The sequence below is a fragment of the Cricetulus griseus genome, chromosome 6 (genome assembly GCF_003668045.3).
Source record: "Cricetulus griseus strain 17A/GY chromosome 6, alternate assembly CriGri-PICRH-1.0, whole genome shotgun sequence".
NCBI classification, from domain to species: Eukaryota; Metazoa; Chordata; class Mammalia; order Rodentia; family Cricetidae; genus Cricetulus; species Cricetulus griseus.
In genome coordinates this window covers 76,100,641-76,109,193 of record NC_048599.1, presented here as the reverse complement: position 1 = coordinate 76,109,193, position 8,553 = coordinate 76,100,641, and positions in this window count along the sequence as shown.

The window sequence follows — 8,553 nt, the reverse complement described above, 5'->3', positions numbered from 1 at the left end:
TGTCTCAGATTAAAATAAAATCCAATAGAAATCAAGTACCTGAGTTGAGGAGATAATCTGAAGAAGTCTGTGTGATCTTTAACACAATTAATCATCACACCTCTGTTTCCAGGTGCTCTGGTTATCATAAGGCTCTTTTCAAACTGAGCCATTAGACTTTATTTCCTGCATACCCATAAAAATATGCAGAGTTTTGACCAATGGGTGGTAAGTTATGTTTTGTTTGTGACAGAGCTTCACAGCGTAACCCAGCTAGCATAGATCTCATGATCCTCCTGTCTCAAGTGCTGGGATTAGAGTTGTGTGCTACCACACCAAGGTAAAGTTTGATTTTTTTTTTCCAATTATACAATGTGTTTTAAGTGGTAGAAATACACTGTTCTGACCCCCCAGGAAGTACTTCTTACGCTTCTACACAAATTTGGAGAATGCCAAAGCAATCATCTCATCAGAAAGCTGAGCTCTGAGCCCAGACTGCTTGACCAAATCTCTCTAGAGGGCTGGAGAGATGGCTCAGTGGTTAAGAGCAGTGGCTGCTCTTCCAGAGGACCTGGGTTATATTCCCAACACCCACATGGCAGCTCACACCTGTCTGTAACTCCAGTACCAAATCCCTGTAGAACTTCAGATCACCTTGTCATTCACAATGAGCAGGTGAAATTCTTATCCTCATCAGGATGAGTTTGCCTCTCAGCCCAGGGACCCGACACGCATGCCTGCTCTCGCCTGCCCCCTGTCTGATATGTCTGGAACTGCATGTACATGAGCAGATGAATCAGCAACAATAGGCTGAGGAGAGAATGGCCTTCTTCTTGAGATCTGCAGAACTGCGAACTACCACCCCAGGAGATGAAGATCAGATGTGCTGTCATTTGGCCACACGTCTCCACCTGTGAAAAGGTGCACAGCAGTCTGAGGTCACCCATATCTTAGATGAGCCATTCTTGCACTTACACCACCCTCTTCTGATCTTCCAGCTTATCCTAACGGAGATCTTTCTGACCCACCATCTGGACTTTCAACTGTTTCTCTCCCACACACACCAAGCAATGTGAACCTCTTGCACACTGTCAATGGCGAAGATCAATATTTTTTTTTTTGCATTAAGTCTTCCATCAGTCCTGAATTTAAACGAGGTCATGCTGAGAAAACCCAGGAATAAAAGACAGAAGAGGGTATGGGAATCTAAAGCTTGACATTAAAATTCACAGGTGGGCTGAGAAAATTGATTAGTGGTTAAAGCACTTGCCACATAAGTGTGAAGACTGGAGTTCAAATCCCAAGATCCCATGTAAGTGCTGAGTAGGCAAGGCAGCCTGCCTGTAATTTAGCCTCATTAGGCAGAGAAAGGGGATACTCAGAACAAACTGGCTAAGGAGACAAGCCATATCCATAAGTTTAAGTTTGGTTGAGAAATCCTGCTATTGAGGAGGCCCCACATCCACCATGAGCCCTTGCTCACACATAGGAGCACACACACATGCACACACACAACAAACTTATATACATATATATGAAAATGTGGGGTAGATCTCACAGGTCCAACAGTTCTGCATTCAAATGCTCTACCACTGAGTTAAACCCCCAAGGTTAAGACTCTTCTGGACTAAAGCTCACTATACAGAGTTTGCCACTTACAGTACAGAAACCTCCAAATTCCTCTGTGCTGTGGAAGGAGAATGCACCAGACACAAACAGCTAGGAACATTGATCTTTGAATCAAAGAGATTTGCTTTTGAAACCAGGTTCACCATGAAGTGAAAATGTGAACTTGGTCTGGATACTTTGTCTACCTGAATTTCTTTCCTAAAAAGCTGAAAACTGGGCTAAAAATAAACAAGCTAATTCTTCAATAAAAAGTAGCTACTTGGTGCTACTTGGGTCTACCTAGTTTTGTGCTTCCCATACAGCAGACATGTTAGTGTTGCAAATGCCAGGCTTTCAGTTGGAAGAAATGAAGAGAGAGAAGCAAATTGAAGGGAAATAATTTCACAAATTGTCAGGCAACCAAAAGCCAACAAAGCCTAGCCTGACACCTAGACTCATCCATTTTTCTCTTTTAAAATGCCATGCTCTGAATCCACCACTCAGTCAAAACTAGAATAAAAATCCCAACTGCAGCTCATTCACATCGTGCTTTAAACTCAATTTATCATTCCATGGTTCAAATCAACATCACTACAGCATGTTTCAAATTAATTAAAAGACATTCCTTTCCATCCAAGGTATAATCTAGGCAATTTACTTACAAACATAATCAAGAAATTATGTAAAGGAAGATTAACCATATGAAGAATTTTTCATGAGTGAAGTTAATTGATTTTCCTAACTTTTTTTTTCAGGTTTAAATGAGGATTCTAAAAGACTGAGTTTTCCAAAATATCTCAACTCAGCAGCATTTCAGAATCTGTCCTTAAAGGAGATCATGTTTTCCTCTGTGAGAGCTCCCAGCCTCTGGGGCTCTAGGATGCTTAGGGAAGAAATTAGCTGTGAGGATGCCAGCAGCTGGATTCAGATTTCCCAGAACCCTTGGCCAGAGCTCCTGATGATTGGAAATCATGTCAGGGTGGAGGGTGGGGGTTAGGGAGTGGTATGATGACACAGTCTTTCCTTCTATAAGGCTTAGAGCTATGTGCTTTAACAGACCAGGGGAAGCCAAGATTATGCACCATTCTGAACATGGGAAGAAAAGTAAGGGTCCATGCTTGTTCACCTCCAGTTCTGCTTTACAGAAAAGAAAATGCTTGCTTTCAATAGTTACCTTCTTAAGGAAAATTGGTGCCCTCTGCTGAGATGCACAGAGTCTCCTGTAGACAACAAACTTTGCTGTATATAGCGATACTGAAAAGATATCTGTGGCCCCAGATCTCTCCTCTAGCACCTCCATGACCCCTTAAGTCTCTTTCCAAATCATCACAGGAACACCCATTCTTACATAGGAACATTGAAAGCAACTTGGGGTTCCATGAGCAGTGCCCCCCACCTTTACCCAATAATTATATGGTTGAAATTTCTCTAGTACCACTGTAGTTTCTATACTGTAAAATATCTTACCAATCAAACAACTGTTGGGGGAGATTTGCTTGTGTTGATTGCTCCTTACGAATAGAGTCCAGGCTGGGTTCGGAGGGTGAAGTCCATATTCAGCTGGCGCCAGAGTGGACCATAGAGTTCCCTGACTGACTCAGAGGAGAGAGAAGGGCACACAGAGAAGGAAGAGAGGGATCTGGGGAGTAGCACAACCCTTTCAATCCGGAAGTGGAGAGGGGAGGGTGATAATCTCTGCATTTTTTTCCTGGGTCTCTTGGGTTTATTCCCTAATATTTATTTTTCAAGTCATATTTTAATAAAATGATAAAAGAAATAACAATATCAGGACCTCAGTAAACAACTGATGCTTATTAATACTCTTTTCTCTATAAAAATCAATGTAAAATATTTAATTGAACCACGGTCAGCACAAGACCACTAACAAGACTACATTAATTTTGTATAATCTCAACTGAACACCAGTAAAAGGAGACTTGGGAACCAGAGTCCTTGGGTTGGCATCCCAGCTTTGCCACTTTCCAGTTGTGTGACTTCAAGCAAGTTATGCACTCTTCCCTCTCTTCTGTCAAATAGGAGTGATAAAGGAACTTTCCCTATAGAGTTGGATTAGCTAAATGAGTAGATCTATTGGAAGAATTTATAGCAGCCATAGTAAATGTTAACTTATATTAGCTCTGATTTTTAATAACTAACTCTGGAAATAATTCCAGAAAATACTTCAAGGAAATAGTGTCCCTGGATATTTTGGTCTAAGGGAAGGACTTGGCTTTGTTGCCTTTTATTTCACCTTATTTTTAAGCATTTTTTATTTCAAGCTTATAATTACACATTTCTCCCTTCCCTTTCCTCCCTCCAAACCCTCACATATACTCCCCCACTCTTCTTCAAATTAATAACCTTTTTTCCACTAATTGTTATTGCATGTATATATGTATCTACATACATATTCCTAAATATTACCTGCTCAGTTCATATACTGTTACCTGTGTGTGTGTTTTTTCAGGGCTGATTATTTGGCTCTGGATAACCAATCAGTGTGCTCTTCCCTGGGGAGGACCACCTCTCCTGCCCCCAGCTTTCCCTGGTTGCCTATAATTCTTTGTGTAGGTCTGAGGCCTTGTGGGCTTTTCCTCATCCACTTTGGTCTGTCCATTAGTGTCATCATTGCTCAGTTTATGTTTAGTCCATCATGTTGATGAGACTTTATGGGTCAAGCTCCTGAACTTACTAGGAGACACAGTCTCACAGCAAACACCTTGGTCCTCTGACTCTTATTATCTTTTCATCCCTTCTTCAGCAATGCTGCCTGAGCCTTGGGATAAGAAATGTTTTGGAGATGTATCCATTGGGACTGGGTTCCACACCTCTGCATTTTGATTGGATGCAATTTTCTATAAGGACCTCCATCTGTTGCAAAGAGAAGTTCCCTGGTTCATCTTACTTGTTATGTTTCCCAGGATTCATTCCTCACCACTGTTGTTAAGTACTATCTTTCTGAACACAGTAAGTTGGAAGTAAATGATCATTATTCATGTTTGACTAAATAGGTCAGTATCAATGATGCTGGTTATTTAAACTCTCAATCTTTAAGTGGCTTTTTCACTCATCAAGTATCACAAGTCGACATGTATTGTTTCTGTGTACTTCATTTTATTTGGAAACTCAACATATTTGATTTGATAGAAGCCAAGCACTTTGGAGAAGGAGGTAATGGAATGGCAGGGGAAGTCAATTGATTCCATTAGGTCTCTGAGAGTTTGAGGATGTACTCCCCAGCTGGTGGCACTGTTTGGGAATAATGGAAGCTTTAAGACATGGACCTACCTACAGGAAGGGAGTCATTTCTATCCACCTCCAAATCGTCTAGCTCCTTTACTTCCTGCTCCACTGTGTGAGAAGCTGTCACCTCACATTCTTGGTGCTACCGATGGACCCATGCCAATGGCCATGCCTTTCCCGCTGTGATGGACTGAAACTGTACTCTGAAACTGAACTTTCCTCACTTGTTCTTTCTGTCAGATATTTTAGTGGCAGTGAAGAGAAAAGTTACCAAAAACATCCATAATCCAACAGTGAGGACAAAAGTCTGAATATGGCAGGACCCTCATCTTTCCTATTCATGAGTACCCTCATAACTCTGGAAAAGATGACAGAGTTGGGCTATTTGGGCTTCTTTACCAGCTCCCAGGTACTGTGACAATGTTTCTCAGGCTGACTCCAAGGACAGACACATCCCCTTCACTGCCAAGTTCTAATACTAGCTCTATAATAATCAGAATGTATATCTTGATCTTTAAAACAGAAATAATAATAACCTTATATGATGTTATGAGAATTGAATATGTGGTGCCCATAGAACAGGGCCCAGCATGAGTAAGGCTTACTATTACCTTTATTTCCAATCACAAGAAAACTAAATCATGGGTTTAGACTAGGATTGTATGGTCATTTGCTCACATTCCAGTAAAAGAAGAAAAACTCATTGACCAAAAAAGTACAGGTGCCTCAGCTTCTCCTGAAACATAGTGTAACAGAACCCCCATGTCTCTGTAGATAATTCTACATACAGAAGTTGATGAAACTCCAATAGTCAGATTTCATTTGACCATTTCAGTTAACATTTATCCAGATGATCCCAGGAGCAGAAAGAGGAGCTTGAGGAGTCGAGACCAGTAAGTCTCAATCCAAGTCAGTTTTGTCCCCCAAGAATGAATGTCAATTTCTGGAGAATTCTGATTGTGACAGTAGGAAAGGGGTGCTACAAGCACCTGGGGGTATAAATCAAAGAGGATTATCAATGTCCCACATTACACATGAAAGCTCCCGATAAAGAATCACCAGGTTCCAAAGATCCTTAGAGCTGATGTTGAGAAAGCCTGATAAACAAACCACTTCTCACATCTGTGTGCACAGGACTTGCCTGGCAGCGCTTGTCAAAGTATATATTGTGTCTCTGCTGACCAAGGGTAAGACCTACAAGTTGGCTTTTGTAACCTACATCGTTGAAAAGCTGGTTAGAACAATTTCATGCCCTACCTGAGAACTGCTGGTTCAGAATTTCTATTATATCAAAACCCCACTGTTGCCACTCTCAAAAAGCCAAGTAGACTTTAGTTAATCCACACAAGAGAAAACTAAGTTCCACAACAGAATTAGACAAAGATTAATATTGGCCTTCATTCTTTAAGCTGTGTTCTGCTCATGCTAGGGACCCAGAGGTGTTCACCAGTACATCTCTGGGTTGGATTACTTCACATCCAAAACATGTCTTAATATCCTTTAGTCAAACCCAAAAAAATCACAGTATATTCTGCAAAATGGAAGAAAGGATGGAAAGAGAAGATGTGGAGAGCAGAGGACTGAAGAAGGGGAAGAGAGGAGAAAGGGGAAGAGAGAAGAAGGGAATGGAAATGGAGTGAATTTGGAAAATGTTTTAAGCTGGTTTAATCATTAAGATCATCAGCACAGGACTCCTCAGGAACTTTAATGTTTTAATGTGTATTTTGAAATTTCAAAAAGAGCTATTTGCAATATTTCACTACAGAAGTTTGTAGTATATCTCAGGGCTTTACCAATCTAAGTCAGAGGTTCTCATTTGACCTCATAGGGGTCACATATTAGATACCCTGCATATCAGATGTTTACATTATGATTTACAACAGTAGCTAAATTAGTTATGAAGTAACAAGGAAAAGAATTATATGGTTGGGGATCACTACAACATAAGGAACGGTATTAAAGGGTCACAGCATTAGGAAGGTTGAAAACTACTGGTCTAAGGGATTTCCATTTGGCAATGCAACTCTACCTCACCATTCTATTTACTGGAGCTGTGGGACTCTGTCCCATAACATCTCCCGGAACTACCTATCCTCAACTGATTCTGTGTCCTCTAGGAACCTGAAGAGGAATTAATAAACAAACTAGCAAATAACCTTGTTATCATTTAGCACATATCAGGACATTTATTGTCCATGAGTCCAGCAAGGTAGAAGTCAGCTCAATTCACATCTTAGAAAACTAATGCAGCAAGAGAGAATCTGGTTCCAAGCCTCACCCTGAGTCTTTGAATGGAGCCTTCTGAGGCTTACAGATAAGAAACTGAGAACCAGAGACCAGATCCAAATCCTGACTGTCTATGTCTGCTCTCCCAGCAATGGGACTTCTTTACAGTAAGTGGCCTGGCCTCTGTCTATCTCAACTGCTAGCTTACATCTCTGTCTTCTGTTTTCCATGTCCTTGGCTGCAGCTCACTTTCATGATGGCATAAATCTCCTTTACCATGAATGAACTCTCAGGACAGATACCTACTGTCTTGTTATATGAGACATAGAGGTCTTTGTGCCCACAGATAAGCATTAGTGGAACCTGAAATGTTAAGCACGCAGAGTTTTTTCTTCAAAAAAAAAGAATGTAATATCTGTTATCCACCAAGAAGACTAAAGCAGATGTGTTTTCTAGCCTTGTGATTTTTGCTCTATTTGTGTGGCCAGAGATTATTTCTGGCACAGGACTGTCCTCCAGATCTATACCATAATCTTTTTTTCTCAGTCAATCTATAGAACCTATTTTTATGAACTTGAATTTCAATGCAGTCACTTCTGATTTGTATTTAGCTTACTTTGTTCATCAGGGAGATTTATTTATGTCTTGCTATGTACACAGGATTGAGTTAGTTATCACCAGAATAGTTTGTTGTGAGCGTTCTTCCCCGCAGCCTGGGCCCACTGTCACATCAGTCCCAAACGAACACTCAAATGCTGTATTAATTATAATACTGTTGGCCGTTGGCTTGGGCTTCTTATTGGATATCTCTGTCTTAATTATTAACCCATCTCTATTAATTTAAATATTTCCATGTGGTCTTATCTTACCAGAGAGAGAGTCCAGACCTGTTACTCCTCTCAAATCCTACATGGTAACTGCCTCTGCCTATGTTTCCCAGAATCCTCCTCATGTCCTAGTCCCACCTATCATCCTGCCTCATTGGCCACAGTGCTTTTTTCATCAACCAGTAAGATAAACATATACAGAAGACCATTCCCCACCAATAGTTTTCATCAAATTGTTCTATACTTAGCCATGTCTAAAACAAACCAGAGTCAGACTCCCAAAGTTTGAACCAACACCAGCTGCTGAGTCATGTTGAGTTGACCGCCTTCTTCCCTCACATAGCTCATCTCTCGACAGCCTATTAAGGCCAAAGAGACCCCCAATTCTTGTGGCTTAGGCTTCACAATCATTGCCTGAATGGATATCTCATCATTTCCAATTACCCATGTAGAATAAAGCCCATTGTGGTAATTTGAATGAAAATAGCCCCCATATGCTCATAGGGAATAGTACTATAAGGAGGTGTGGCCCCGGAGTAGATGTGGTCTTGCTGGAGAAAGTGTCACTGAGGGCCTGGCTTCGAGGTTTTAGAAGCTCAGGCTAGACCCAATGTCAGTCTCTCTTGCTGCTGCTTGATGTTCCAGATGTAGAGCTCTTGGCTCTCTCTTC